This window comes from Babylonia areolata, chromosome 4 (genome assembly GCF_041734735.1).
Source record: "Babylonia areolata isolate BAREFJ2019XMU chromosome 4, ASM4173473v1, whole genome shotgun sequence".
Taxonomy (NCBI): domain Eukaryota; kingdom Metazoa; phylum Mollusca; class Gastropoda; order Neogastropoda; family Buccinidae; genus Babylonia; species Babylonia areolata.
The window spans coordinates 33,592,961-33,598,870 of NC_134879.1; positions in this window are offsets into that span (position 1 = coordinate 33,592,961).

The following is a 5,910-nucleotide window of genomic DNA, read 5'->3' on the forward strand; positions in this document are numbered from 1 at the left end:
CTCCCACACCCCTCAACACACTCCTGATTATAAGATTGCAATTGTGTGTGTGTGTGTGTGTGTGTGTGTGTGTGTGTGTGTGTATTTATGCACCTGTCTGTCTGTCTATCAATTAATACACACACACACACACACACACACACACACATATGTATATATATATATATATATATATATATATATATATAGAGAGAGAGAGAGAGAGAGAGAGAGAGAGAGAGATACACACACATATCGTGTGTGTGTGTGTGTGTTTGACCCTAGTTTGACCCCTGTTTGTGAGTGTAAAATTACCGGGGGTAAATCCATGCTGCACAACACATACTACACCCCTGACCCTGTCAACCTACCCCCTCCACCATCACACCACCACGCCCCTCTCCCTCTGCTCTGCCCCAGTCCCACTCACACCTTATCCCCACGGACGTATGTACATCGTGCCCCCCCCCCCCCCCCCCCCCCCTCTTATCTGCAAGAACCCTCCGATTTTTCATCGTGTGTGTGCGTGCCTGCGCGCGCGCGCGCGCGTGTTTGTGTGTGGTGCGTGCGTGCGTGTTCTTTCTTTAATTTAACGTCTTTTCACTTTGAGTGATATTAGACGTGTCATGTGTGTGTGTGCGTGTTGGTGTGTGAGATGGGGTTGGGATGGAGTTTTAAGCGGGATGTACAGAGAAAGGATAAACTATAACAATGGAACAAGCAATTCATAAACAACTGTGAAACTGCAGTTATCAACATGAACAACAACAAAAGCAAAATCAAGTATCGGTAGATCGCGTCACGGAAACAGTCCTATTGGACTATGTAACAGGGATTCAGCAATTTCGAATAATAGTAATTGACTGGACATTATTGCTGCGTATCATTTTGGCGTTTAGGTGTTTGCAGGAAATTTTCTTAGCTGATGTGATGAGTGAAGTGCATGCTGTGTGTGTGTGTGTGCGTGCGTGCGTGCGTGCGTGTGTGTGTGTTAGCATTGATATAATGGCCAAGCTACCCACTAATACAGGGGCTACAGTTGGTAGAAGACGGGTGATCCAGTTCGTGTTCACAAACTGTCCACAGAGAGACACAGAGAGAGGACAACAAATCAGGGGGGTTACAGACATGAAAACTTATAAATGCATGTAAACAGAAAGATAAGGAAACTGAAGATGGGAAAGTGGGAGGTGCTAGTTTATACAGAGGTATGGTGGTTTGGGGGTTGTTTTTTTGGGGTTTTTTTTGGCCTTACTTGAAAGAGCTGCGTCTTCAGTCGTGTTCGAATTTTGGACACATAGATGACAATATAAACCAAGTTCATGAACAGAAATGGGGCACCAGTTCTTAATAAACTCCCTTGGTTCATTACTTTGAGGATTGCAAACAATGACAGACATTTTTGTTGTTGTTGTTGTTGTTGTTGTTTTTTTGTTTGTTTGTTTGTTTTTTGTTGTTTTTTGTTGTTGTTGTTGTTGTTGTTTTTGGTTTTTTTTGTTTTGTTTTTTTTGGGGGGTGTTGTCATTAACATTGAATCTATACACTGTGGATTCCATCCAAAGATTTAACAGCACGTAGTCTCAGCTGTTTCCAAGAAACCTGAACAAACACGTGATCCCAAACCCTTTGGGAGCTTTCCGCGTGTCACGTGTTTTCAGAGCTTGACCTGCTTGTTGTGTTTACCTTCCAGCGTCTCGGACTCTTCCTGCGGTCATCTGCATAATCAAGGCACTCGACGCGCGCGCGTTTATGTGTGTCTTTGTGCGCGCACGCGCATGTGCGTGCTGTGTACCTGACAGACATGTTATTGTAAAGCGCTATCAGAGATGTGAAAGCGCTGTATAAATGCATTATTATTATTATTATTATTATTGTTATTGTTGTTCTTGTTGTTGTTGTTATTATTATCATCATCATTGTTATTGTTCTTTTTGTTATTATGATAACCATGACTTTCCAAACTTAATACCTTAAAAGCGTCTTATACAAACAGGGGGGTCATCTTAATTTGACCTGTACAAATTTACGAAAACAAAATCACACACGATCAGCACGACCTCGGTTTCTTTTTAAAAAGATAAAAACGCTCACTTCTGAATATTTAAAAGAACTTAAATTGATTTCTTCTATATTCTTCGTGTTGAGTCTGGTGATGCCTGTTTTTTTGTGTTATGACTTTCATATCTATAATTTCAAGACTGCACCATAGGTGGGGAAAGACGTTTTGGTGGCTTTTAACACTGGATAACAAAAGACATGCTGTTATCATTGCTGTTAGTAGCTCTGTCAAAGCGTAGTTAACAACTTTGTTAGTTTGCTCTCTCCATTTCCATAACTCCTGTTGATGTTTTTCGCCAGCTGTCAACAATTATCGGGGCATGTAGTATGTTGCATCAACGTGTGCTCACCAGCCGTTTATCTCTACCGTCGCTGTTGTGTATGTTGTAACTGATGGTGGTGGTGGTGGTGTGTATGGGGGGGGATGGGAGAGGAGGGTGGGGGTAGGGGGGGGGGGGAGGGTCAGTGCGTGTGCCTGTGTGTATATGTGTGTGCCTCTGTGTGTGTACGTGTGCCTGTGTGTATGTGTGCGTGTGCCTTCGCGCGTGATTGTGTGTGTGTGTGTGTGTGTGTGTGTCGTTTGTCAATGACAGATTCCATTTGTCTTCTTTGTGAGTCTTGATTATACTTTGAAGTGCCTTATGTTAAAGTTAATTAACTTTTTTTTTTTCTCTCTCCCACATTGATGTTTGTTGTTAGCGCTCGAGGCCCTTGTGTAGGTACAGCGTATTATAAATATCCATGATTATCATCATTATTAGCAGTGATAAAGTCGGGAAATGAAATGAACACAGAGGGCGGCGTGGGGGAGGCTTCAGGTTATCGCCCCATAAAAAGTCTAACAGCCAGACCACCACTGAAGGTCAGAACCTCAATACATAGCTAAACATTTGTTTCAATAATAATAATAATACTGTTACTTCCACTGCAACAAAGAAGGGGCTGTTCAAACATTTTCATGCAGCTTATTGTATCCTTTTCTACCACTACAACAACAACAACCACCACTACTGCCACTACTACTACTACTACTACAACAACTACTACTACTGCTGCTGCTGCTGTTGCTACACTTCTACTACTGCTGCAGCTGTTACTACTCCTACTCCTTCTGCTGCTGATGCTACAACTACCACTACTACTGTTACCACTACTGATGTTGATGCTGCCGATGTTATTGCTACCAAAACAAGAGAGGCAAGGCCTTCAAGACTCACTTGTGATACACTTTAAAAAAAAAATCTAATCGTTAAAATGTGTTTTGTATTTGTTATTATAAAGCTTCGGGTTAAAAAAGAAAAAGAAAACAAAAGTCCTAACCAGATTCGAACCCCACGTGTTCGGGTGAGAAGAAACTGTCTTACCCATTGCACTACCGTGGCTCCTTAACTGACGTTCTAAAATTTAATATTTGAACATACTTTTTTAAAGGGCGATAAATCAACTGCGGTATTCGCAGTGACAACGCTGTTTAAATCATTTTATTCTGGTGTATCTTGGGCATTCAAAAAATCTTTTTAAGTCCGCGGTAAAGGAGACGTGGCTATCGCCGCAATCACACTGCAACATTTAGCCGTTTTCTCTAGATCTGGATAGATGTTCAAGTTTAGTTACACCCGCCGGGAATGTAGTACGACACGGTCGATTCAATTTCTCTTTTATGTTCATTCTAGTTTTATAGTTTTAAAGTTGATATTAAAATTTTGTATTTTGTTAAACTAATAACATGTAGAGCCAAGTACACGTACTTCTAAACGTCGTAAGAAGTGAAAAAGGACTTCATTTTGAGAAAAGTCAAGACTGGAAATTTTTTCGTTTCATCGTGATCAATTCAAGGGTATTAACTCGCATGGTTTACAATTTTTAACTGTGAATTCCGACTGATTCTGTGGATATTTTTATGGCAGTTTGGGGCATAATCCAGTAAGTGATGACGCGTTCACAAATCTTTCTCTGAATAAATATTTAACGGTCTCCTTCTCCAACTTTCCATCACATGTTATCGTGTATTGTCCATTGAATATAGGATTGAACGGGCAGGTCAACAACTTGAAACAAAATGGCGTCGTTCGCGTTCGCGAAAAATATGAGCACGCGCTTTGAATGTGTATAAATATGTGTACGCAGTTGATTTTTGCCCATGACCTTCAGGGCTCAGCCAATAGATCTGTAAAGCCCACTTGTGATATTGATTTTCGTATTTTCCGAAAAAAGACCACTTGGGCGAATGAACATAGTGAAAGCCCTGTACACTGAGAGTAAAACACACAAGCTTTTTATGTATTGAGTATAATTTCAAAATGTAATGTTTAAGATGAGAAAAATCAGTTTAAAGCAAATTAAGCCCCCAAGCATTAATTACAGATTAATTTCCCATTTTTACACTCTGCACCAAAACGTTTGCAAAATAAATAAAACTTCCATCCTTAGGAAAAGAAGTTCCTGTTTGAACAAAAAATGATAATAATGACTGCTCTTGTTGTTGTGTCAGAATATCAGATCAAAGTGCCAAGTTTAGAGAATACAAAAAATATAAATATAACAGTAAATGCAGTTTGCATATAATTTGGCTTCTTTAAAAAAAATTTTTGTGCCCATCCCAGAGGTGCAATATTGTTTTAAACAAGATGACTGGAAAGAACTGAATTGTTCCTATTTTTATGCCTAATCTGGTGTCAACTGACAAAGTATTTGTAGAAAAAATGTCAATGTTAAAGTTTACCACGGACACACAGACACACACACACACACACACACAGACACACACACACACAGACAACCGAATACCGGGTTAAAACATAGACTCACTTTGTTTACATAAGTGAGTCAATAAAAGCACACTGTAAAAAAATCACAGCAACTCTGTCGTTTCATTCTTCTTCTTCTGCTTCTTCGTTCGTGGGCTGCAACTCCCAAGTTTACTCGCATGTACACGAGTGAGCTTTTACGTGCATGACCGTTTTTACCCCGCCATGTAGGCAGCCATACTCCGTTTACGGGGTGGTGTGCATGCTGGGTATGTTCTTGTTTCCATAACCCACCGAACGCTGATACGGATTACAGGATCTTTAACGTGCGTATTTGATCTTCTGCTTGCGTATACACATGAAGGGGGTTCAGGCACAAGCAGGTCTGCACATGTGTTGACTTGGGAGATCGGAAAAATCCCCACCCTTTACCCACCAGGCGCCGTTACCGAGACTCGAACCCGCGACCGTCAGATTGAAAGTCCAACGCTTTAACCACTCGGCTATTGCGCCCGTCGTTTCAGTCGTATGACCAGGCCCGGCCCAGCACTTCATCTCGGTTGATTGAAACTCGCATGTTTCCTGCTGAATGTGAGCAGAGTGAGTGAGACTCTCTTATCTCTAGCGTGGCAGCGAAGTGTGATTTGTCATGTGTATTGCTGTTTGTCAAAACAAACTTCTCTGTGGGAAATGAGGGCCGCTCTTTCCGGAGGAGAGCGCGTCGTCACAGCGCACCGACATTGGTTGTTGGTGTTGTTGTTTTCTGTCTGCAAGTGTTTATTTTGCTGTCGAAGTGGATTTACCTTACACGTTTTTTTAATGGGTTTTGTTGGTGTTGTTGTTGTTGTTGTGTTTTTGTGTGTGTGTTTTTTTGGGGTTTTTTTTTTTTTTTTTTTGGACAGAGACAACACTTTTGATGCAGTGAACTTTTAGTGGGTTTGTTGGTGTTGTTGTTAATGTTGTTTTCAACATAGTGGAGTGATGGCCTAGAGGTAACGCGTCCGCCTAGGAAGCGAGAGAATCTGAGTGCGCTGGTTCGAATCACGGCTCGGCCGCCGATATTTTCTCCCCCTCCACTGGACCTTGAGTGGTGGTCTGGACGCTAGTCATTCGGATGAGACGATAA